General features: G+C 45.3%; 1 protein-coding gene across 2 annotated transcripts in view; it reads right to left on the bottom strand.

Annotated features, from left to right (window-relative positions):
* OTUD7A (OTU deubiquitinase 7A) overlaps positions 1 to 27,539 on the bottom strand; it is a 445,034-nt gene that overhangs the window by 271,824 nt on the left and 145,671 nt on the right. The window contains exon 4 of one of the 2 annotated variants that reach the window (XM_075345682.1): positions 23,369 to 23,515. The exons of the other annotated variant lie outside the window; for it this stretch is intronic. The gene's annotated coding sequence lies outside the window, so the exon portion shown is untranslated. The remainder of the gene's footprint in view (positions 1 to 23,368; positions 23,516 to 27,539) is intronic. 2 annotated transcript variants of the gene reach the window in all.

The raw sequence follows: 27,539 nt of genomic DNA on the forward strand, positions 1-27,539 counted from the left end.
AGGTTGATCTTTGTCTCATCTGTCCATAGAATACTTTTCCAGAACTGAGCTGGCTTCACGAGGTGTTTTTCAGCAAATTTAACTCTGGCCTGTCTATTTTTGGAATTGATGAATGATTTGCATCTAGATGTGAACCCTTTGTATTTACTTTCATGGAGTCTTCGCTTTACTGTTGACTTAGAGACAGATACACCTACTTCACTGAGAGTGTTCTGGACTTCAGTTGATGTTGTGAACGGGTTCTTCTTCACCAAAGAAAGTATGCAGCGATCATCCACCACTGTTGTCATCCGTGGACGCCCAGGCCTTTTTGAGTTCCCAAGCTCACCAGTCATTTCCTTTTTTCTCAGAATGTACCCGACTGTTGATTTTGCTACTCCAAGCATGTCTGCTATCTCTCTGATGGATTTTTTCTTTTTTTTCAGCCTCAGGATGTTCTGCTTCACCTCAATTGAGAGTTCCTTAGACAGTATGTTGTCTGGTCACAGCAACAGCTTCCAAATGCAAAACCACACACCTGTAATCAACCCCAGACCTTTTAACTACTTCATTGATTACAGGTTAACGAGGGTTCAGAGTTAATTGCAGCCCTTAGCGTCCCTTGTCCAATTACTTTTGGTCCCTTGAAAAAGAGGAGGCTATGCATTACAGAGCTATGATTCCTAAACCCTTTCTCCGATTTGGATGTGAAAACTCTCATATTGCAGCTGGGAGTGTGCACTTTCAGCCCATATTATATATATAATTGTATTTCTGAACATGTTTTTGTAAACAGCTAAAATAACAAAATTTGTGTCACTGTCCAAATATTTCTGGACCTAACTGTATGTGGGGATCAGGGTCCGGTAACAAGTTAGGTCAAATCTGGGCCCCTAAGCAAACTTCTAACTAAAGTCTGGCTAAACCCGGCAAACCTGAACATCCACAGGTCCACTTATCTCTAGCCGCAAGTAGACAATAGTGGTAAAACTGATCATCTTAGATCTGTGTGAACATTGGCATGATTATAAAAGACATACAACAATGAAATTACACTAGGATTGCCGAATTCGCATTGGTAGCAAATCTATTACTTGAGTAGTTTCCCTTCACTGAGTACACTGGATATTTATCGTTCTTTTCTATTAGTGCATTGTACAAGAAAATGAAATGTACAAACATTCCCATTTAGACACATTAGCTTTTATACCAGACGTAGTTGACAAACAGCGAGTCCGTTCATGTCAAGGCCGCTGGATTATTCGATCTGCATTCTGAACTTCTACAGTGGCTCCTAATCTTTATGTAAATCCCTGTAGTTTCATGATTATAACAAAATTAACATCAAATCGCAGTGGTCACTTCAAAAATTGGAAATTGAATTACATTTTATAGGTTATTCTTTTAGTGATTGTCCCCTGCAATGTGAAGAATTTCATTGGGAATCAATTTTATTCCAAGATGCGGTTCAATAATGAAGTGTCCATGTCATTAAAAAAGTTAAAGAATATTGGAGGACATTTCATTAAAGAAAGCAGACACCCCAAAAGAGAGAGGACAAACCCTGCAATCATACTCACCAGACCCCGAAGGGATGCTGTGGAATGCGAGGACCTGCGCAAACAGTGATATCATATTGCTCCAGGGACCTGAGACGCAGTGGAAAGCAAGGACCTGTGGTGGAACGCATCAAAGACTTGCAGTGGAATGCATCAATGTGTTCAACTGCATGTGTTTCACAACAGGTTCTTGCGTATCACAGCGCTGTCGACTAGAAGCAGTACAACATCACCGGATGTTTGTGTATGATGTTCTTATGATTTAATGTGTGTGTGTGTGTGTGTGTGTGTGTGTGTGTGTGTGTGTGTGTGTGTGATAGTGCCGGCCGGAAGCAGAAGAGGACCATTGTGGAGCACACAAGGAACTTCTGGGAGTGCCCATTGTAAATCGCAGGAGGACCTGCTTGGAGCAATGCAGATATCCAGGGTCTGGTACACGTGATTCTCCTGGGGGTGCTTGCCTTTTTGGGGGATAAACAAACTGCAAACCTGTGTTTCCCCAAAAATAAGAAGCCCTACCCTGAAAATAACCCCTAGCATATTTTTTTGGGGGAAAAAATAATATAAGACAGTGTCTTATTTTCGGGAAAATGTGGCACATGATGGGTGAAGTACTGCATGTGTAAATATCTTCGATTCAAGGTTCTTCTCAGATTAACTGAACTGAAAAAATAACGCACCCCATGCAACCCGATTGAGCGGAACATTTTTGCAAAAAAATAGAAAGTGCCTGCATAGCCCAGATTACAGTACATAGCAGACTCATCCAGTTAGGTATGAAAAAAGAAAAAACTTCATAGGCAATGTGCACATACATATTACCCTTAACAAATCAGTAATGCATAGGTTAGGAAAAATGGTATGCATTCTAGAGAAGCTTACGACAACCCAAGGGATCTCATACGGCTGACACAAAACACAAATCAAAATATTGCTCTGTAAACCAGTAATGTGACTACTCAGCATTACCCAGCGGCAGACTATAGCTGACATTAACAAATGTAGTCCAATCATGTGTGTGATGATTGATCTCAACAGTACAGCGAAAAACCAACAAAGTCATGGACAAGGAACACTATATTCTATTACCTAGTACTGTTTCAGCACCTTTTTCAATAGAGAATTCAACCACAACGTATCAATCTAAGCAATGTGCGCAATCAGTTGCCTCTGCATATGAGGATACATCCTATTCTTCGAAAAAGCAAACTATTTATCTGACCTGTGACCCTCCACACAAATATTTGGAAGATGTAGGAAGCATTTGTGGTGTAACTTCCTTCTCTACATCACATCTAATAAAAGAACAATAATTATCATTGGAGACAGAAGACACAAGGTTCATTACAAAGGTTGAAAAAAGATCTACGTCCATCAAGTTCAACTTTTCTACACCAATTATACATTTTTTGTCACTAAATTGTCTACAACCCACACTGTTAAGTGTACTGAGGAAATCATCCAACCCTTTTATAAAAGCTGTTATAGTGTATGTCTGCTATTAATTTCCCTTTTTTTCTAGTCCACACTTAAGCTTGCATTTACATCCAAATCATCCATTTTGGAAAACAAACAAAGCTTTGGCTTATTGTTCGGTCGACAGCCATCTCAGATCGCCCCTCCATATGCCGGAACGCTTGATCAACTGATGACTGTGTCCCCACCGGTGATGTGTGTGCCCCCACGTGCTCTATGTGACCCCCAGTGCTGTATATACCCCCATGTGCTGTCTGTGCCCCCAGTGATGTCTATGCCCCCAGTGATGTCTATGCCCCCTAGTGCTGTATATACCTCCAAGTGCTGTATGAGCCCCGCAGTGATGTATGTTCCCCTCAGTGATTTATATACCCCCAGTGATGTCTATGCCCATAGCCATGTCAATGCTTCCTGGTGATACATATACCCCCAGTGATGTCTGTGCTCCATAGTGATGTATATACTCCCCAGTGAGGTCTGTGCCCCACAGCTATGTCTATGCCCCCAGTCTCCCTATTGATGTATATGCCCCAGCATCTTTTGTGATGTATATGCCCCAAGCCACTCCTGGATGTATATTCCCCAGCCTCTCCTGTGATGTATATACCTTAGCATCTCCTGTGATATATATGCTCAAGCCCCTCCTGTGCTGTATGTGCCCCAAGCAATTCCTGTGATGTATATGCCCCAGAACCTCCTGTGATGTATGTGCCCCCTATTGATGTATATAATTCCAGTTATGTCTAAGCCCACAGCCATGTCTATGCCTCCCAGTGAGATATATACCCTCAATGATGCTCTATAGTGATGAGTATATCCCCAGTGAGATCTGTGCCACACAGCCATGTTAATGCCCCCAGCCTCTCCAGAAATGTATATGCCCCAGTGTCTTCTATAATGTATATGCTCCCAGCCCCTCTTGTAAGATATATGCACCCAGCCCCTCTTTTGATGTATAAGCCCCAGTATTACCTGTGATGTATATGCCTCAGCCCCTCCTGTAATGTATATGCCCCCAACCCTCCTGTGATGTATATGCCCCAGCCCCTCCTGAGATGTCTATACCTCAAGCCCATGGCAATTATAAGCCCTGGCTGCACTTGTGATGAGCATGCCCCAGCCTATCTTGTTATGTATATGCCCCATCCCCGTTTTGCATGTATATGACCCCAGACTCTCTTGTGATGTATATGCGCCCATCCCTGGGGTGTATACATCAAAGGAGGGGCTGTGGGCATATACATCACAGGAGGGTCTGGGAGCATATACATTACAGGAAGGAATGGGGGCATATGCATAACAGGAGGGGCTGGGGACATATACATGCCCCAGCCCCTAATGTGATATATGTTCCTCCAGTGCCTCCTGTGATGTATATATATTGCAGCCCCCAGCATCTCCTGTGATGTATATTGCTGCAGCCCCCAGCGTCTCCTAGGTGATGTACATACAGCAGTCTCAGCGTCTCCTATGTAATATATATGATTTACAATATGTATTATTACAAAGAGTTTACTGCTCTCCAGTCTGAGACAAAGCTGGAAAAGCTGTTGTGAGGAGCAACATGATCAATATCACCTAACATCACAGCTGCACCAAAGAAAAGCTGCTTCAGCCACCACAGTAGGAGTTAATTCTTTGACCAAGTATAACAGCATATTTTTCAAGTTGATAATTTTCTGCGACCACGTATGATGGTAGAAAGTTCCAAAAGGCCCTTGGCAGATAAAAGGTTCCATACCGCTGTTCTATGAGAAAATTATAGGCAGATCAGAAGCTATCAACAGTCCAAAATCAGATATGCCCAATCAACATTTTCCCCAACAATAAGTTGACTGTGGCCCCATACTAACTAGACTCTAAAGGGAGCTTTACTCGCTATGATATTGTTAATGTTTTATCGTCGAGGTCACGTTGTTAGTGACACTCATCCGGCATCATTAACGGTATCGCAGCGTGTAACACTTACCAGCGACCTTAAACGTCCTCCAAAGTGGTGAAAATCGTTCACCATGGAGAGGTCGTCCTAAAACCAAAAATTGTTAATGGTTGTTTTTAGATGTTGTTCCTCGTTCCTGCGGCAGCACACATCGCTGTGTGTGACACTGCAGGAGCGAGGAACTTCACCTTACCTGCGTCCTGCCCGCAATGAGGAAGGAAGGAGGTGGGCGGGATGTTCGTCCCGCTCATCTCCGCCCCTCCGCTTTGATTGGCCGGTCGCTTAGTGACGTTGTGGTGACGCCGAACGCACCTCCCCATTGAGGGAGGGATTGTTCGGCAGTCACAGCGACGTCGCCGACCAGGTAAGTGCGTGTGACGCTGCCGTAGCGATAATGTTTGCTGCGGCAGCGATCACACGATATCGCATGCACGATGGGGGCGGGTGCTGTTGCGTACGATATCACTAGCAATTGCTAGAAATATCGTAGCATGCAAAGCCCGCTTTAGTCATGATGGGTTCAATCTACATTAGTCTAATGCAGGGGTAGGCAATTAATTTTCCCATGGGGCCGCATGAGAAATTGGGATGGTTTTGGAGGGTCGGACTAATATAATTAACTCAGTTCTACCCAATATTGTATATAGTATATATACTATCCCTTCATAAACAAACAGTAAGTTAAACAATACAAAGATTCAATAAAAATATGGAGGTTAGTGGGGGGGCATAGACATGACTGGGGTCAGTGGGGGGCATAGACATTACTGGGATCAGTGGGTGACATACATATTACTGAGGTCAGTAAGTGGCATAGACATTACTGGGGTCAGTAGGGGGCATACACATTACTGGGACCTTTGAAGCATACATACTGGCCTTCGTGGCCCGTGGAGCATACATACTGGCCCTGGTGACCAGAGGAGCATACATACTGACAGTGGTGGCCAGTGGAGCATACATACTAACAGTGCTGGCCAGTGGAGCATACATACTGGCCCTGGTGGCCAGTGGAGCATACTTACTGAAAGTGGTGGCCAGTGGAGCAAACATACTGACAGTGGTGGCCAGTGGAGAACATACATACTGACAGTGGCAGCCTGTGGGGCATACATACAGGCCCTTGGGACGCTGAGGGCATAGGCAGGCAGCACTGCAGCAGCAGAGCCTGAGAGCTCCATTGGCTGCCTTCTCTGAGTCCCCTGTGTATCTGCTTCTTCCATTTCAGGCACAGGGTGGACCTGAGAAGATACAAGTGCTGCTCCCCTGCTCTCTTCTCGTGCAGGTGTCGCGGGCGGAGGGGACGCGCTCGCCACGCTCGGGTCCGGGGCTTCTGCTGCTGCTGCTGCTCGGTAGCTCGAGCGGTGGACCGGACCCGGGGACTCGAGCCACGCTCCACACCCGTGAGTGAAAAGGGGGTGGTATGTTTAGGGAGATTGTTCGTGACACCACCCACGGGACGTGGTGATGATGGCACCACCGCTGCTGGTAACGGGGATCCCGGGAGAGATGGTAGGGTGCAGCTAGGATGTTGTCCCCTCCGTGGGTAGGGGTGTTGGTGATCCCGGGGCCCGGTGGTGTAACGGGGACTGCGGGGCGCGGTGCCGGACGTCACTGGTGTACTCACTCAGATAATCACTGACAGAGTCATTGGTAAACCAAAAGCGGCCGGATGGATGGGTCCCACAGCCGGCTGCACTGTTGTTGTTGTGCTCTCCCCGGACGGCTGATGGTGGCTGTCTTTCCCTGCACCTGTGAAGATATTCTTGACTCCTGTGGTTGCCCACCGGTAGTCCGCTCCCCGGTGTAAAGGTGCCGTAGGAGCCCGTTTTGCCTGCAGGCGCTGGCCCTTGGATCTCTAGCCTGTGGCGGTGGCTGTATATCCTCTCTGGGTGGACTGTTGCCTTCAATTGGGACTTGGTTGTTAGGAAACCCCTGGGGTTCCTGTCACATTCGGATTTGACTATTGACGGCGGCTCCAAGCCTGGTCGGGGTCCAATGGCCCTGCCTGTGTGCTTAGCTTCACTCCGTTCCCCGGTCCGGTACCAGCAGGCCGACGCCCGACCCCGGTCTTTACGGCTCTGCGGAGTTCCACCAACTCCTGCAGACGGCCACCACCGTCTGCCAACCTTGCTGTAAGTGCCTGGGCTCCGACCCAGGCACCTGAAGTGTTTACTCCTCTCACTTTCACCTCCAAAACTGATCTCACACTTTTCCCGCCTCCAGGCCTGTGAACTGATCGGTGGGTGGGGCCAACCGCCTGGCTCCGCCTCACCTGGTGTGGACATCAGACCTTGGAGGGAGGCAACAAGGGTTTTTGAATGACTGTTGTAACTGTGTAGGGTGTAGGGTGGGGGGTGTGTATGTTGTTATGTATGTGACTACTTGGCTAGTCCAGGGCGTCACACAGGCACACTGATCTCTTTCCCTGCTGTTACTGGTGCACATTACCTCAGTTGCAGAAAAGACGTTTTTGAAGTGGCCGCTGTGGAGATGAGCCGATCACATGTGAGGATCCTGGGTAGAAGAGGCAGGCAAAGGGGGCGTGGCCAGCATCGAGAGAGCAGCAGGAGGAGACAAGGAAAGCATCCAAGGAGCGTGTGTGTCCAGCATAAAGAGGGCGTGGACCACAGCAAAAGGGGCGTGGCTAGCAGCAAAGATGCCATAAAAGGCATCCAGAGACTGTGACCAGCATCCAGAGGGGGCATGACTGGCAGCAAGAGTGAGCATGACCAGCAGAGTGGGGGGCTTGGCAGCTGCTTATCACTGCACTGCGGGATGCATAGCTCCCAGCAGTGAGAGCATCACTGAAAATCATAGATCAGGCCACACCTTCAACTCTCAGCTAAGACGGGCAAGCCAGTCACAGACAGTAGGCGGGCCGCATCCGGTCTGCGGGCCGCCCCTTGCCCAGGTCTGGTCTAATGTGTATGGGGGTCTTTAGCTATAAGTCTATTGTCCCTATAAACCCAAGTGTATTCATTTTATGGCTTATTGACTTGGTAACCTTTATCACTTGTATATATTATTCTGCGTTCTCATTATTTCTTGTCTACTTTGGACACATCATACGAAGAGAGGAATCACTGGAGAAGGACATACTGGTCAGTAGAATAAAAGAAATAAGGCGAGGAAGACCAGCAACCCGATGGCTTGATACTATCAAAAACCAGTGAAGAAGACCCTGGTGGAGTTATCTAGAACTCTACAAGATCGATTGTCCTACAGATCATTCATCCATCAAGTTACCATCGCTCGAGATTGAGCTGAAGGATGTTAATAATAATAATTTTTCATGACTGGCCTTTAATAATAATAATAATAATAATATTAATAATACTTATTCATTTATATAGCGTTATTAATTCCATAGCGCTTTACATACATTTACATACAACACTGTCCCCATTGGGGCTCACAATCTAAAGTCCCTATCAGTATGTTTTTGGAGTGTGGGAGGAAACCGGAGTACCCGGAGAAAACCCACGCAAACACGGGGAGAACATACAAACTCCTTGCAGATGTTGTCCTTGGTAGGATTTGAACCCAGGACCCCAGCGCTGCAAGACTGAGCCACCGTGCGACCTTTAAACGATAAGCAATATTTCAAGATTACTTAAGAGCAACGAAACCTAAAAAAGTGACTCATAATTGCTCTTTACATGTTATTCTTCCCAAAATATTAAGCTATCGCCTATTTCACATTTTAAGTTTCAGCACTTATGTTTTGAGAAAAAGAGGCAGAGTTACCGGGGGCATGTGGGTGACAAAAGAGACAACCTCTGCTTTCTTCCCCCTCTGCCAACTAATAGTGATGAGCGAACCCCCCCAATGTTCGTGTTCGGGAGACTCGCCTGAAGTTTTTGTAAAGTTCGAGTTCAGGTTCTGAGATAACGCGAACTTGCATCTGAACCCTAAACTTGGAATTTACAGTTATGGGATAGGGCGGGGGGGTTCTGTAAAATAAAGAATATAGTTAATAATAAACATTGTCATTATACTTACCGCTCTCACAACACGTCCTGCAGACTCTGTCTCTCGTCCGCTTCTACTTCTAGGTCCGATCATTAACTTCCGGAGGTATTCACTGCACTGCTTGTGACTTGGCAGTCTTCGGCTGTTTTCGGCCATGTTCACAGTGGCGTCAGGGTTCACCAGAGTCCATGATCCATGGGCTCGATTGAACTTTGCCACTGTGCGAGTCTCGCATCGGCATCACCCGGCATAGCGCACACTCTCCTTACAGGAGCGGGTCGGCTGCATGTATTTCAGGAGAGTGTGCGCCGTGCTGGGTGATACTGATGCAAGACTCGCAGGAGTCATACGCAAGTGAAATCACACCCTCACTGTCAGCCTGCTTCCCACTTTGTAGAGACGCTTATCTATACAGAGCATTGAAGCAGAGCTGACATTGCTCTACCTGTTAACTACGTGAGGCAAAAGATTTTTTTATAAAGGCGCTAGGAAAAATGCACCATTTCCAGGGGCGGCTGCGGAGAATCCTAGCCCCCTGCTGCCTGGTTTTACCTGGCTAGCGATCAAATTACGGCGGGAGCCCATATATATTTTTTTTAGTTATTTTTTTGAATAATTAAAAAAAAATTAATGGGCTTCCTGTATTTTGATTGCCAGCCAAGGTAAAGCCAAGCAGATGGGGGTGGCAGCCCGTACCTATCCGCTTATCTGCACTGAGAATCAAAAATACCATGGAGCGCTACGCCATTTTTTTAAATTATTTATTTTTACACTACTATATGTGTGAGGGACCCAACAACCAATCACAGATGCGGTCACGCAGAATGAGCATCTGTGATTGGCTGTTGGAGTAACCTGGAATCTGCCCATATATTCTAGATGCTAGAATGTAGGAACTGGTTTAAGGTTACTCCAGCATCCAATCACAGACGCCCACTCTGTGACAGCATCTGTGGTTGTTTGTTATTTTAACAGTAAAATAAATCAACACAGAGAAAAAAAAATATTTTATTAGAAATAAAAACAGAAGACATTTAGGACTCCATCTTTATTACCCAAAAAAAAACCTCCAATGTAGTCCAAAGGCAGGCGAGCATCTTCACCTCTGCTACATCTGTGCGAAAAGAAAAACTCAGGTCTGCTCACACAGATTCAGCTGAGAGCTGTCAGAGACTTCCCCCGAGTGCACATTTGAGGCTTGTGTCTGACTCCTGCGAGTCTCGCATCGGTATCACCCGACACGGCGCACACTCTCCTGACAGGAACGCCTCAGTTGCATGGAAATACATGCAGCCGACCCGCTCCTGTAAAGAGAGTGTGTGCCGTGCCAGTTTATACCTATGCGAGACTTGCACAGTGACAGTCAATGTTCAATCGAGTCCATGGCTCACGGACTCTGCTGAACCCTGATGTCACCGCGAACACGGCCGAAAAAAGCCGAAAACTGCCGGGTGACGAGCAGTACAGTGAATACCACCGGAAATTAATGATCGGACCCGGAAGCAGAAGCGACCGGGAGACAGAGACTGCAGGACGCGTCGCGAGATCATTAAAGTATAATCATAATTTTTTTTACTAATGTGCTTTTTTTTTACAGCCTCTGGATCCGAACTGGACCTGAAATGTAACCCGAGCTTCCCAGGAAAACTCGTGTTCAGGACCAAGTGCACGAACACTATGTGTTCAGTACAGACCCTCGGCTTTACAGTTCGGGTTCGCCCATCACTAGAGACTAATTCAAAATGAATATTCACTATAGGTGTGGGAAGCAGTATATATTTATCTTCCTTAATAGCGGATACACATGATCAACCCAGCTAGCGGCTAGAGTGAACAAGTGTGTCTGGTATTAAAGAAAATGAATATTCACTGCTCCCCACCCCCATAATCTTGCACACCTCTTGGAGCAGGATTATGGACATGGTGAGTAATCATTTTCATTAACAGCAGACACACATATTCACCCCAGCTACCAGCTGGGATATTATGTCTGCTATTAAGGAAGATAAATATTCACTGCTCCCAACGCCCATAGTAAATATTAATTCTGGATATTCGGCAGCTGACGTGTTACGGTTGCTGTGGCTCTGGAGACTATGTCCGGATTTCTTGCTACTGCACATGTGCAAGCGCTGGAGACTAAGTCCTATCTTGGAGCCATTGCACATGTGCGGGTGACATCATCGCTGACACGTGGTCACATGTCTCTGACACCTTCTATGCCGATTAGTCGCTGGTCATGTGCTTGTGACGCTTTGCTCGGTGATAGGCCAGCGTGACGTCATTGCTGTCATTCTGGCAGCGGATTGGCTCTGGTGTTCTCCATCTTGGATGAGGCACAGAGTCTATATAAGACCCTGACGCACGCCGCCCGGCGCTCAGTCCTCTTGGTTCATGCATGAGGTTAGACGCCCTGTGCACGTCCCTCTAGGCATCTCTCTGTCTATGTTAGGTGAGCGCTACCGGCAGGGTAGCGTTCTTATACCTTACAGCTTCGGCTGCAGTCCGTATCCTTACCTCTTAGTGGAGCGGACATAGGCAGGTGCCTGAGGCACATGGTCCGGCTGGGCCTTGTGATTCTATTCGTAGGTGGACGTTGCCGCTAGGGTAACGTTCCTTATACTGCGTCTGGCAGTTGTTCGTATCCTCGCACACTAGGGAAGCGAACAGAGGTAGGAGCTTTGTGCGGCTTATGCTGCTGTCCGTCTCTTTTGCACCACTAGAAGAGCGGACCTAGGCAGGTGCCATATCTAGTGGTTCGTGTCCCCGCACACTAGTGGAGCGAACGCAGGTAGGAGCTTTGTGCGGCTTACGCTGCTGTCCGTCTCTTTTGCACCACTAGAAGAGCGGACCTAGGCAGGTGCCATATCTAGTGGTTCGTGTCCTCGCACACTAGTGGAGCGAACGCAGGTAGGAGCTTTGTGCGGCTTACGCTGCTGTCCGTCTCCTGGCACCACTAGAGGAACGGTCCTAGGTAGGTGCCATTTCACACTCAGTGCTTTTGTCTCTGTGATCTTTAACAGAGACCATTCCACACACCCTCCAAGTAAGGGAGGAATTGCTTTATTTTCTAATTATATTCCTCTGTGAGTTTAACAGAGGTATTGCACTCTGCACTTGTGCTATTATTTTTTACAGTGGCACACTTATATACCCCTTATCCTCTGCCATAGTCTGCAGCAGAGTCTTTGCACGGTGGACCCTGACTGTCTGACATTCCTTTAGGTTTTATTATCAGACAGCCCCCCGTAACATTAGGACTGAGCCAAGGGTCTGGCAGTTATGGCAGAATATCAGCAGTTACACCGTTACATACAAGTACTTGAGTCGCGGCTCAAGAGTATAGAGGATAAACCTCAGACCAAGATGACATCTGCACATGATCCTCAACTTGCTCTGCCAAACAGATATTCTGGCGATGCCAGATCATGTCGTGGTTTCATTAGTCAGTGTCAGATACACCTAGAGGTCAACTCTTCTTGCTTCTCTACGGAGAGGTCCAGAGTAGGCTTTATCATCTCCTTACTTCAGGACAAAGCCTTAGAATGGGCGACTCCCTTATGGGAGCGCTCTGATGTGGTTACTCTGAGACATCAAGACTTTCTTGATGCTCTTAAAGCGGTATTAATGGGTCCGCAGGTTACCCATGATGCGGCCCTGAGACTCTTAGATCTGTCTCAGGGTTTGTTATCCTCTAGTTCTTATGCCATTGCTTTTAGAACTCTGGTGGCAGAACTAGATTGGCCAGAGAAGGTGTTGATTCCTATCTTCTGGAGAGGGTTGGCAGGCTATGTCAAGGATGCCCTTGCTACTCGTGAGGTCCCTGCTTCTCTGGAGGACTTGATCACAGTAGCAACGAGGATCGACGTACGCCATAGGGAAGGTAGACTCGAGGTCTCTTCCTCACGCCCTAAGCATCGGGCTATTCCAGTTGTTGAGGGTCCACTACCATCTTCCTCAGCATCTGAAACATCTCCCATTCCTATGGAGTTAGGTCATACGTCCTCCAGACTACGCAAGTCTGGTCATCCTATATGTTACGTATGTCGTCAGGCTGGGCACTATGCCAACAAGTGTTCTAGTCGTCAGGGAAACTCCCAGGCCTAGTAACCATTAGAGGGGGGTTACTAGAGACGTCTTCTGCACCCTCTAAGTGTAATATCCCAGGTCAGCTCTCATTCTCTGAGAATACATGGCCTATTATGGCTTTTGTGGATTCCGGAGCTGATGGGACTTTTGTGTCCTCAGGATTTGTAAAGGGACACAATATTCCCTCTATCATATTAGAGGCGCCTATTCCTGTCCGCGTTGTTAATGGGACTATGTTGTCTGACTCCGTTACATTGAGGACAGTTCCCTTGCGCCTTTCGCTGCCTAAGGGTCACATAGAGGAGATTTCTTTTCTTGTTTTGCCTGAGGGTATAGACGACGTCCTTCTGGGTCTCCCATGGCTTCGGACTCATGCTCCTTACATTGACTGGGAGTCCGACAGCATTATTAGTTAGGGTTCGAAATGTCAGTCCCGATGTCTTCCCTTACCACCTAAGGTCGTTGCGGTTGCATCAACTGATCTCTCTCCCATACCTACACCCCATTTGGATTTCGCTGACGTGTTCTCCAAACAGGGTGCTAAGGTTCTTCCACCCCATAGGCCGTATGACTGTGCCATAGACCTTATCCCAGGTTCGGTTCCACCTAAGGGCAGGGTTTACCCCCTGTCGATACCTGAGTCGGAGGCCATGTCGACCTATATAAGAGAGAGTTTAGAGAAGGGGTTCATTCGTAAGTCTGTCTCTCCCGCGGGAGCTGGGTTTTTCTTTGTTCGGAAGAAAGAGGGTGATTTGCGTCCCTGCATAGATTACAGGGGTCTCAACGCAATCACAATAAAGAATAAATACCCGTTACCTTTAATTTCGGAGCTCTTTGACAGACTGAGGGGAGCTCAGGTTTTTACGAAGTTGGATCTGCGGGGTGCGTATAACTTGGTACGAATTCGAGAGGGTGACGAATGGAAGACCGCTTTTAACACCCGAGACGGTCACTATGAATACCTCGTCATGCCTTTTGGTTTATGTAATGCACGCGCAGTATTTCAGGACTTCGTAAACAATGTGTTCAGGGATTTACTGTTATCCTCCGTCGTGGTGTATCTGGACGACATCCTGATTTTTTCTCCTGATATGGAGACTCATCGTCAGGATGTCATTCGTGTCCTTTCCCGTTTAAGGGAGCACTCTTTGTTTGCTAAACTCGAAAAATGTGTATTCGAGCAGTCATCCTTGCCTTTTTTGGGCTACATTATCTCACAAGAGGGTCTGGCTATGGATCCTGCGAAGCTCTCTGCTATCCTGGAATGGTCCGAACCTCATTCCTTGAAGGCGGTGCAACGCTTCTTAGGATTCATAAATTATTACAGGCAGTTCATACCCCATTTCTCTACTTTGGTGGCCCCTTTGGTGGCCTTGACTAAGAAAGGTGCTAATCCAAAAGTTTGGTCTACTGAGACATCCCAGGCTTTTGAGGCAGTAAAAAGACACTTTTCAACTGCTCCCGTTCTACAAAGACCTGATGAGAATAAGCCCTTCCTCTTGGAGGTTGATGCCTCTTCAGTGGGTGCTGGTGCGGTCTTGTATCAAACAAACGGTGCAGGTAGAAAAAGGCCATGTTTCTTCTTTGCTTAAACCTTTTCACCGGCAGAGAGAAACTATACCATTGGGGAAAGGGAACTGCTCGCCCTGAGATTAGCCTTGAAGGAGTGGCGTCACTTGCTGGAAGGAGCGAAACATCCTTTCCAGGTCTATACAGACCATAAGAATCTGACGTACTTACAAACCGCTCAGCGTCTGAATCCTCGCCAAGCCCGCTGGTCCTTGTTTTTCTCCCGCTTTCACTTCTCCATCAACTATCTGTCTGGGAGTAAGAATAACAAGGCAGACGCCCTGTCTCGCTCTATGGTTTCTACCCAGGAAGAGATTGACGAACCTCGTCTTTTCTTTCCCTCCAGGGTTTTTCATACGCTCTCCCCTGTGATGTTAGACCAAATCCCACCGGGCAAGACCTTTGTGCCGTCTGATCGACAGAATGATATACTGTCGTGGGCCCACACCTCAAAAGGTGGGTGGGCATTTTGGTATTAGGCGGACACGAGAGTTACTGGAGAGGTGGTATTGGTGGCCACACTTAGATAGCCACGTCAAGAGATATGTCGGTTCCTGCTACTCGTGTGCTCGCAACCGTCCATTACGGCACAGACCGGCTGGGCTCTTGCATCCTTTACCAGTGCCAGATAGACCATGGGAGGTGGTAGGCATGGACTTTGTGGGTGATCTTCCGTGTTTACAGGGACATAGATTTGTGTGGGTCATTACGGACCATTTCTCCCGGATGGTTCATCTCGTACCGTTATCGAGAATCCCGTCTTCCAGGGTACTAGCCAAACTATTCCTCAAGCATGTCTTTAGGCTTCACGGGATGCCAGATCGTATCATTTGTGATAGAGGCCCGCAATTTGCTTCCCGTTTCTGGCGAGATCTTTGTAGCCTTCTGCAAATTGAGTTGAATCTCTCTTCAGCATACCATCCGGAGACCAATGGTTTGGTTGAGCGTACCAATCAATCCATGATTATATACCTTCGACACTTTGTTGCTGAGAACCACGATAACTGGTCCTCCCTCCTACCCTGGGCAGAATTTGCCCTTAACAATTCGCTGGCTGAGGCCACTGGGCAGACACCATTCGTACTCAATAATGGGCAACACCCTAGGGTACCGGTACAGTTTCCCGCTGCTGCACCTTCTCCTCTTGTGGCCGACTGGGCAACTAATGCCAGAGAGGTTTGGGATCGGACTCAAGAGTCGATCCAAGCAGCTAAGGACCGTATGAAGACTGTGTCCGATCGGTTTCGTTGCCCAGCTCCTGTCTTTTCTCCAGGGCATTTTGTGTGGCTCTCTGCAAAACACGTGAAACTTAGAGTGAGCTCTGTCAAATTTGCTCCTCGCTTCCTGGGTCCTTATGAGGTTCTTCGACAGGTAAATCCTGTAGTCTACCAATTGAAGTTACCCGTCCATCTTAGGATCCATGACAAATTCCATGTTTCACTGCTAAAGCCGGCTATTTTACCTCACGCTCGTGAAGTGCACTCTCCTGCCTCTGATTCCTCTCGTTCTAGCTATGAGGTACGAGCCACAGTTGGTTCTAAGATGGTTAGAGGGCGCAGGTTCTTCTTGATAGATTGGGAGAGCTATGGCCCAGAACATCGCTCTTGGGAGCCCGAGGAGGCTGTCCATGCTCCCGACTTAGTTGCCGATTACCTGCGTCGCTGGGAGGGGGGCCCTTGAGGGGGAGGTACTGTTACGGTTGCTGTGGCTCTGGAGACTATGTCCGGATTTCTTGCTACTGCACATGTGCAAGCGCTGGAGACTAAGTCCTATCTTGGAGCCATTGCACATGTGCAGGTGACATCATCGCTGACACGAGGTCACATGTCTCTGACACCTTCTAAGCTGATTGGCCACTGGTCATGTGCTTGTGACACGTGGTCACATGTCTCTGACACCTTCTATGCCGATTGGTCGCTGGTCATGTGCTTGTGACGCTTTGCTCGGTGATAGGCCAGCGTGACGTCATTGCTGTCGTTCTGGCAGCGGATTGTCTCTGTTGTTCTCCATCTTGGATGACGCACAGAGTCTATATAAGACTCTGACGCACGCCGCCCGGCGCACAGTCCTCTTGGTTCATGCATGAGGGTAGACGCCCTGTGCACGTCCCTCTAGGCATCTCTCTGTCTATGTTAGGTGAGCGCTACCGGCAGGGTAGCGTTCTTATACCTTACAGCTTCGGCTGCAGTCCGTATCCCTACCTCTTAGTGGAGCGGACATAGGCAGGTGCCTGAGGCACATGGTCCAGCTGGGCCTTGTGATTCTATTCGTAGGTGGACGTTGCCGCTAGGGTAACGTTCCTTATACTGCGTCTGGCAGTTGTTCGTATCCTCGCACACTAGGGGAGCGAACAGAGGTAGGAGCTTTGTGCGGCTTATGCTGCTGTCCGTCTCTTTTACACCACTAGAAGAGCGGACCTAGGCAGGTGCCATATCTAGTGGTTCGTGTCCTCGCACACTAGTGGAGCGAACGCAGGTAGGAGCTTTGTGCGGCTTACGCTGCTGTCCATCTCTTTTGCACTACTAGAAGAGCGGACCTAAGCAGGTGCCATATCTAGTGGTTCATGTCCTCGCACACTAGTGGAGCGAACGCAGGTAGGAGCTTTGTGCGGCTTACGCTGCTGTCCGTCTCCTGGCACCACTAGAGGAACGGACCTAGGTAGGTGCCATTTCACACTCACTGCTTTTGTCTCTGTGATCTTTAACAGAGACCATTCCACACACCCTCCAAGTAAGGGAGGAATTGCTTTATTTTCTAATTATATTCCTCTGTGAGTTTAACAGAGGTATTGCACTCTGCACTTGTGCTATTATTTTTTACAGTGGCACACTTATATACCCCTTATCCTCTGCCATAGTCTACAGCAGAGTCTTTGCACGGTGGACCCTGACTGTCTGACATTCCTTTAGGTTTTATTATCAGACAGCCCCCCGTAACATGACGTCAACGTGAGACTTGGGACAAATAGCAGTGACGTCATGCTGCCCATTGCTTACATGCCAAAGTTGCCGGCATTAGGAGAGGAAGCTGCTCATCGAGGGAGTGGAAGGAAGCTGAGTAGAATAATTTCATTTTTTATGTTTGTGACATAACGGCAGACTTAAAAAAAAAAACTGGATAGGCTCATGTCAGCAGCAGATCCCCCCATAACAGTGCATCATCACCACATGTTTTGCTACAATTTTTTTTTATATTTTCCTTCTCTAAACCCTAGGCCTCAATAGTATATGCAATACTGCAGATTACAGCTTCATTTATAAACTCTAGCATTGTTACTATTCTACTTAAAAGGCTTTATTATGGTAAATATAGCATTAAATGAGTGGTTTTGAACAGTTATGGGACATGACCTTAAGATCTAATTGAAAGTCACAATATATTGTTTTTAGTTTAAGGTGTAAAATTCTCTTATAGTGTTCATAAGTGGAAAGTAAAACCTATAAAACATTCATATATTGGATATAGCTAAAACAAAACAAAAAAATGCAGTGACATCTAGGTGAATAGTACGTGAAGTGAGAGGCTTCTGAGGTCAATTATAAATTCCATTCTCACTACAGCTTCAATAACTTGTCATTATTGGTTAAACGTCTACAGTCGAGATGACAACATCATCAATTATAATTAAGAATCCAGTAAAAAAAACAATAACATAATTTTTCTTTGTGCCTTTAATTGATTGCGTAATTTTGTAATAATCTGTTGAAGCAAGCAAATAAAAATATTAATAAATGTGTTTATAATGAAGCTTTTAATGAATGATGGTCCCTCTGTAGCTTTTATACAAGTGAAGCGTGGAACATCAATCTTCAATTACAGACTGCCAAATACAAGCAAATCAAACCGATTCCATTCCAGTTTTGCCTGAAGCAGGTCTATCTAGCAGTGGTCTAACCAAACGATCACAAGAACATGCGTGTAGTGTGTTTAGAATATGAAATCGCTTTTACCAAGCATTTCTCAATCATGTTTTCTATAAGTATAGGACAACTTATAGTGGCAGAAATGAAAAAAGAGAAGATCTAAAACCCCTTACACTAAGATGTAAAGCCCATGCCGGCGTTCTCGCATTCTCCAGCTCCACTCCCCCAGTGAAGAATTTGGTTTCCTCACCTGTCCAGGCATCCTGCAGCAGTGGTCCCGTCTCCATCCCATACTACTGCCTCCCTGAGAGTCTGTACACCTGGCAGGCTCCCAGCCTCTGCCCACCTGGCAGGCTCCCTGCCTCTGGCTGTAGGGCACGTCCACAGCCATGCCTCCTTTCTTAAAGGGCCCTCGGCCACCTAACCCGGAATTACCTCCAAGGTCAGCTGGGAGGCTGCAGGTACTTAAGGCACGTCTGCCCCATCAGTGGTGCCTGGGCATACGTCCATATGTTGCTAGTTCTCAGGTCCCCTAGCAATGTGCAGCTGCCGCTGTAATATTGTGTTACTTCTGTTGCTGATGTTCTGTTAGTGCTGCTGCAGTTACCTCTACCTACTGCTGCAAGCCACTACTCCGGCCGCCTACAACAATACCCGCTGCCACAAAGTATCATCCATTGCTGCCGCTACCATCCATCCCGGACAGAATCTTGACACCTACTGCTACTGTAACCTACTGCCAGACACTATCGCCCCCGTACTCCTGGGACCAGCTGACACAGCACCAGTCTTCCCGAGTGGCACCCGGACTCATACCTGCAGCATAAACCCTCACGATTAGGGGCTCTGGAGAAGACCAGGCTCAGGTCCATAGCCAAGCCCCTCTGGGTTTTCTGTGTGCTGTGGCCTAGTGGATTCACTAAACATCTCTGCTCGCCCGCCAAGCATAACTGAAGACATGATTAAAGAGAACTCTAAATGTAAAAAATATGCCGCAATACACGCTATTCATCAACTAAATAATTTCTTATTAATTACGGTCTAGCCCTTGAATGCAATATACATAAATATATACAAATTTACTGATAGAAGTCCTATGAGATTTTCCATTTGGGAACCCTCTGTACGCAATTGGATGGAGCCCTCATAATTGGACAATAGGAGACAAGGAATGGTGAACCTCTCCTGATCAAAGTTCATCAGTTTAACAGTAGTGATGAGCAGACGCAGAGATAGCTGGGATCGGCGGGTCCAACGGGTTTTAAACAAAAGAAAAAAAAAAAGGTTCAGGCCCGGAATTGATCCTGGATACCTGGCCGGAGGCTGGTCTCCATATAAGTCTATTGAGACCCAAATCAGGAGTTTATAAATAGTGGATAGAAGGGATAGGGGGATTGTTGCATGCGTGTTACACTTCCCGAGCCTCTCGCGCTTGTTATGATCTGGTAATTGTGGACAATCACAAAAATCCCATCAGCAGAAAAACACAAAAAAACACAAGAGTAGTTGGAACCTGAGCTGACCACAATCCCGTATCTGTCAGACCACACTAGAAGTAGCAGTGGAGCATTCCTAAACACACCTAGACGCCTCGTAACAGCCGGAGAAACTTACTACACCTCACAGATAGAAATGAAGAAACCTATCTTGGCTCAGAGCAGTCCCCAAAGAAATAGCAAGCCCCCAACAAATAGAGCCATCGGTGATGTAAGAAAACACAATACACAGATAGGAAATATAGATTAGCAAAGGCAAGGCCTGACTTTCTAGATACACAGGAAAGGAAAATAAACTGACTGCGGTCAGTGCAAAACCCTGCGGAAAAATACCAATCTCCTGATATACAAAAACCCTGAGACCACACGGTCTCTTCCCCACTATATCAGGTACTCTGGTAAATAATGTATTACTTACAGCAAAGATGGGCTGCAGTTTAACATCGCTCAGGCCAAAAATTAGTACTCTAGCAGGATACAGCTGTACAACTGCAGCCCATCTTTGTAAGTAATACTTAAATTTTGGAGGATATTTATTCCTCTTTTTGTTGCTATTTTTATATTTAGTGTAGGGACCTACAAGCATGAGGTTCCCGTGACGAGGGTTGTAGGCTTCCGTTTTATGGCCATAATTCCAACTAAAACCTCATATTTTTTGTACAGGATACAGCCAGGCCACTTTCTGTTAGCCCTTTCATATTAGAGTTCCTGTCCCTGTATGGTGCACAGATGGAGTACGGTTTGGCAACCCACCTTATATAATAGTATGGGTATCACCTAATAGGCTGCGGGCTTGTGACTGTGCATCTGCATGTGTGAACAGCGCTCTATGCAAGCCATCAGTGTGCAGTTTTATCATCCAGCAATCGCCCCCTCCATTTTCTGGAAGTGTGTGTGTGATTTGCTCCTCCTGCACCTGTGATGCCTCCACTTAGTGGGGGCTTAGCTGTATCCTGCTAAAGTACTAGTTTTTGGCCTGGGCAATGTACAACTGCAGCCCATCTTTGCTGTAAGTAATACTTAATTTTTGGAGGATATTTATTCCTCTTTTTGTTGCTATTTTTATTCCTGTAAATAATGGGAGAAACAAAATACCAAAAAAACACAAGAAATACAAAAGTACAAATAATAAGTAGAACAGGGAGAATCTCCCTTTTCTTGCAGTGGGGCTTGCAGAGGGGGAACCCTCATGCTCATCAAAACAGTAAGACAATTCCTCTCCTGCAAAAAACAAACCTTAAGCAAAATGAAAAGAAACACAAACACCCTTAGGTGTGGATCAGGCAATAAAGCAAAGAACTTCCACTTATCTGGAATAGTACAGGCACAGGATAAATGGAAGGACAAACTCCAAGCCAATTAAGAGACTGAGGAAAAATATCTATCACCGGCCCCAGCCAGCAGCCACTGCTCTTCTATATAGCCAAGGCTGATCTGCAATTGAACTTCCCAAACTCCCAATTAACTCCCACACCTGTTGAGTCTCAGTCAGCTTCACCCCCAGTCCTGACCACCAGAGGGAGCGCCAAACCATCACCCCCTTGGATGACATTCACAACACACACGGCTCTAAAACTTCCGAGGCCGCTCATTAATTTCATACATATGTAATGCTTCCCCCATCCACCAGTAGTCCCCACATCTCTGATTTGTTGCAGTCAGCTGCGCCCCCACCCTATGTGATGGCGTGTTTGACTGCTTTCAATCATAGGCGCTGTTTGTGAGTCTCTATTGCTGTAAAAATTAATAAATAAAAAAAATTGGTGTAGGGTCTCCCCATATTGTGATACTCAGCCCAGATAAACCATACGGCTACAGACTTCAGCCCCCAGTTGTGCACCTATCTTGGCTGTGTATCAAAAAAGGGAACAGATGCTGCTTTTTCTTTCAATTATTTAAATAAATAATTTAAAAAACTGGGCTGTGATCCCTTCCCCCCATTTTGAAACCCAGCCGTGAAAAATCCAACAACTGGGAGCTGGTATTCTCAGGCTGCTGAGACCCATTGTTATTGGGCCCCCTCAGCCTAAAAATAGAAGCTGCCCAGGATTGTTGCATACATTAGGATTTTTTCAGTGTTTGTATTTCTTTTCACTTACAGATTAGTAATAGGAGGGGTCTCATAGATGCCTACTGTGAGCTGTTATTAACCCCTTATTACCCTGATTGCCACTGCACCAGTGCACTCGGGATCAGCTGGGTAAAGTTCCGAGATTGCCGCATCTAATGAAGGTGACAATTCTGGGCAGCTGGAGGCTGCTATTTCTAGACTGGGGGGGCAATAAACATGGGTCTCACCAGCCTGAGAATAACAGGCCCCAGCTGGCGGCTTTATCACAGCCATGATAACGCGCCTGTAGCCATATGCTTTATCATGGCTGGGTATCATAATATGGGAGGACCCTACGCATTTTTTTATTTATTTATGTTTACACCAATCTAGATGCAGACAGAGCCTCTAATTAAAAGCAGTCAGACACACTGTCACACAGGGTGGGGGTGCTGTCTGACTGCAACTAAATCAGAGATACCAGGAATGCCGGTGAGCAGGGGAAGCAGTGCACATGCATGAAGATATTGAGCGGCCCCGGAAGCAGTGTACAGTCGCATAGATACTGGTAAGTATGAAGCACTTACTTTCTTCTTCTTTTCTTTCTTTTTTATTAGATTTTTTTTTTTATTACCTGGGTGGCTGGCCCCGAATCATTACCCGGAGTTCCAAGAGAACATGCGCAGATCCAGACTTTTACAGTCCAGGTCCGCCCATCACTATTTGCCAGTCATAGTATACTATGATACTATATATTTGTTTACTGCTATTTTCCACCTTTTATACCCTCACTTATTTTTGTCTATGTAGTCCAGCTTTTTATTGGTGCAGTAATTATGATGTATTGTGCTATTTATTTATGGCTGTTCTGGTCGCAGTGAGGTCCACATCGAAGTTCCTTATAATATATATGTTATATGTTATAGTCACTTGTTATTTTTGTTTGTCCAGAATTGTAATATAAGTTTAAAATATTTATTCTAGTGTTACTATATTTCTTGGGTTTCAAAGTTATATTGGTTTTGTATATGTACATGTAACACTGTCTACAGTGTGATATTTTGGATAGTTGTAATTTGATATATACTATCTGTAGATAATTTTTAACCATTTATTTTCCTTGCAATAAAGCAGTTATTCATAGACTGAAAGACTAGAACACGGCCTTTCTAGCCTGTACACTTCATTCGGTGGCCATCAGATTATAACTCCAATCACTTAGAGGCTATGTAAAGTGTATTGACATTAAAGAGAGGAGAGCAGCTGTGCACATTCAGCCAGAACAAAATGTGGTCCCTTGATACTGTTAGTCATGGTGGCAATGAACGATTTTGGAGCTGATTATGTCCATTCAGAATTCAGCATGTACTTACTTTCATTAGCCTTTGAACAACATGTGGACTGAATTGCCTAAAGCGGGTAACATGCTGTACTGTATTGTCTCGCATTCCGCTGTAGTGTAAAGAAGCTTGCACCAAGTACAGTCACTGGATGATCCTGGTTGATGTCTTCAAAGTTATCTAAAATTGCAAAACCCCTCTCATTAGAATGATTCTTCTAACCTCAATCACTGATATCATGAGAGATTTGAAAAATAAACTCTATTAATTCTGTGCATAAATCAGAAGAAAGAGCACGTGCAATAAATGACCTTAATTTTTTGTAATTTGTTCACAGACACAAAAACAAATATGACATAGGAAAGTGAGTTTCCAAACCTACAAGGAAAAAATATGGTAATATGGTAAATAAAAAAAATATCAAAAATGTTGTATATGTATACACACACAGTAAAGACCAAAGGTTTGGACACACCTTCTCATTCAAAGAGTTTTCTTTATTATCATGACTCTGAAAATTGTAGATTCCCATTGAAGGCATCAAAACTATGAATTAACACATATGGAATGAAACACCTAACAAAAAAGTGTGAAACAACTGATAATATGTCTTATATTCTAGGTTCTTCAAAGTAGCCACCTTTTGCTTTGATTATTGCTTTGCACACTCTTGGCTTTCTTTTGATGAGCTTCAAGAGGTAGTCACCGGAAATTGTCTTACAACAGTCTTGAAGAAGTTCCCAGAGATGCTTAGTACTTGTTGGCCCTTTTGCCTTCACTTCTGCGGTCCAGCTCACCCCAAACCATCTCGATTGGGTAAAGGTCTGGTGACTGTGGAGGCCAGGTCATCTGGCATAGCACCCTATCCTATATTTCCACTGGTCTAATGTCCATTCCTTGTGTTCTTTAGCCCAAACAAGTCTCTTCTGCTTGTTGCCTGTCCTTAGCAGTGGTTTCCTAGCAGCTATTTTACCATGAAGGCCTGCTGCACAAAGTCTCCTCTTAACAGTTGTTCTAGAGATGTGTCTGCTGCTAGATCTCTGTGTGGCATTGACCTGGTGTTGTGAATGTTAGTTATGTTTTGGCTGCTGGGAGGCTCCCTCTGGTGGCCAGGAATGGTTTGGACTTGGACCAGGTGTGTTGTGCAGTGGGTGTTTCCTTTGCAGGGTTTTTCTCTGGCCACCATCAGTCCCTTTCCTGTCCTTTCCTATTTTAGTCACCGGGGGCCTCACCTTTTGCTAATCCTGTCATCTACCTGTGTATTGTGTTTTTCCTATATCACCGCAGTCTTTGAATGTGGGGGGCTTGCTATTCTTGTCTATTGTCTGAGGCAGAGAGTTATTCATCTTTCCTACCTTTAGGATAGTTAGTTCTCCGGCCAGGTTCGCGCCTTCCATCATGCTCATCCCGAGCGACCCGGTTGCGTGGGTGAGGTTTCGGTGACCCCTCCTCAAGGGGGGGGGGTACTGTTGTGAATGTTAGTTATGTTTTGGCTGCTGGGAGGCTCCCTCTGGTGGCCAGGAATGGTTTGGACGTGGACCAGGTGTGTTGTGCAGTGGGTGTTTCCTTTGCTAACTCTCTGCTTATTTAAGTCCTGGTCTGATTGCAGGCTGTTGCCGGATGTCAGTTGTTCTTTGTATCTCCAGCCTGCTTAATCCTGCTTTACACCACATCTACTCCAGATAAGTGCTTGCTCCTTATTTATTGTCTGGTTCTTTTGCTTATCTGGGTTTGTCATTTGTTGTGGTTGGTTTCAGTTTATTTCCTTCCAGGGATTTTCCCCCTCAGTGGATTGTTGAGGAACTCCCTGCAGTTCTGTGTGGAGTATAGCTCCTTTGGGTCCATGTGTTTGTGGCTTGTTGAATTTGTTATAATTCTTGTTTTCTGTTCATTGGTATGACAAGGGCACCTGGTATAGAACGGAGTTCAGAACGAGCGATCTGAGGGCCTTTTTGTACTATCAGGAAGTTGGTATTTTGCAGGGTTTTTCTCTGGCCACCATCAGTCCCTTTCCTGTCCTTTCCTATTTTAGTCAGCGGGGGCCTCACCTTCTGCTAATCCTGTCATCTACCTGTGTATTGTGTTTTTCCTATATCACCGCAGTCTTTGAATGTGGGGGGCTTGCTATTCTTGTCTATTTTCTGAGGCAGAGAGTTATTCATCTTTCCTACCTTTAGGATAGTTAGTTCTCTGGCTGGGTTCGCGGTGCACAAGATGTTAGTTCACCCCTCGGCTACTTCTAATTGTGATGGTTAGTAAGGGGATGGCGGCCAGATTAGTTGCCAATGCTCTTGTCACCTTTTGCCAATGATTTATGGTGGTCTTCCATGGTTCCGGATCATAACACCTGGTCTCTAATCTGAGCTGCTGTTAACCTGCAATTTCTGAAGCTGGTGACTCTGATAAACTTATCCTCCACAGCAGAGGTGACTCTTGGTCTTCATTTCCTGGGGTGATCCTCATGTGAGCCAGTTTCTTTGTAGCGTTTGATGGTTTTTGCCACTACACTTGGGTACATTTTCAAAGTTTTCCCAATTTTTCGGACTGACTGACATCCATTTCTTAAAGTAATGATGGCCACTTGTTTTTCTTTACTTAGAATTTGTATAATGGCAAGAAAAAAGCAGCTAACAGTCTATTCAGTAGGACTATCAGCTGCGTATCCACCAGACTTCTGCACAACACAACTGATGGTACCAACCCCATTTATAAGGCAAGAAATTCCACTTATTAAACCTGACAGGACACACCTGTGAAGTGAAAACCATTTCCGGTGACTACCTCTTGAAGCTCATCAAGAGAATGCCAAGAGTGTGCAAAGCAGTAATCAAAGCAAAAGGTGGCTACTTTGAAGAACCTAGAATAGAAGACATATTTTCAGTTGTTTCACACTGTTTTGTTAAGTATTTCATTCCACATGTATTAATCCATAGTTTTGTTGCCTTCCATGTGAATCTACAATTTTCAGAGTCATGAAAATATTGAAAACTCTTTGAATCGGGTGTGTCCAAACTTATGGTCTGTACCGCATATTATTTATATATATATATATATATATATATATATATATATATATATATATATATATATATATATATATATATATATATATATAAAAATATATAACCTAAAAAAACCAGACATTATAGGCAACAACTCAGAAACATTTGAACACAGAGCGCTAGAGTCTTTAAATTTACCAAAATATAAACATACCCCATAGACAACGTGATACAAATGATCCATTTGTATTTTTGCATTGAATGTTAATTATGCCCTAAGGTACATCCCATCCACTGTGCAGCCCTACTATGGGCCTTCCGAGTTATGACCTGATTTAAGGCCATAGGCCTAGGCTATGGGTCCTGTGAATTAGTGACACAATGGATGTGTTTGCCTCTATTTAGGATCATTTTGTGAGCATTTGGTTGCTACAATATGATCTATATCTATCTGGTCTAGCAGGTCCGATATAACCTTTGATATACTCCCTGGGTCACGTGGGGGTCTCCCCTCTTCCTTCACTTACTCAAAATCTGGTTTACATGATTGTTGATTGTATGTACTGTAATACCCTGTGCACTATAATAATAATAAAATGTTTTATACATTTGTATCACGTTGTCTATGGGGTATGTTTATATTTTGGTAAATTTAAAGACTCTAGCGCTCTGTGTTCATATATATAAAAATGTAGTTTCACACTGGGCACAAATAATAAGCTCATACCTCCTGTTATGTACTGAAAACTTCTCAGCAGTCTCATTATCATCACAGACATTAGAATGATGAAAGAGAACGCTTCTATATACTGTAGGTAAAAGCGGATCGATTCAGGAAACTCCTAGCTCATCTGTTCCCTCTCCCGTGACACTGACCTTTGCCCAGAAAAGAGAATTTTATGCTTCCATACAATCTAATAAGGTCTGTTGCTGCTAATGTACAAGTAAACACCATAACGTAGGAGTCAAATAAGTAAACTGGACAGTGCTAAAATGGGAAGGCTTATATAATGTATAATATAATGTATATATAAAATATAATATATAATATATTATATATAATGTATATATAATGTATATAATATATATAATATAGACTTTTATATAAAGACTGATAATGATATGAAGAAATGTGAAACAACAAACATAGTGGCATAAAAAAGATACATTCAGCATAAACACCTGTTTTGAACAAAAGTCAT

This window comes from Anomaloglossus baeobatrachus, chromosome 4 (genome assembly GCF_048569485.1).
Source record: "Anomaloglossus baeobatrachus isolate aAnoBae1 chromosome 4, aAnoBae1.hap1, whole genome shotgun sequence".
NCBI lineage: Eukaryota > Metazoa > Chordata > Amphibia > Anura > Aromobatidae > Anomaloglossus > Anomaloglossus baeobatrachus.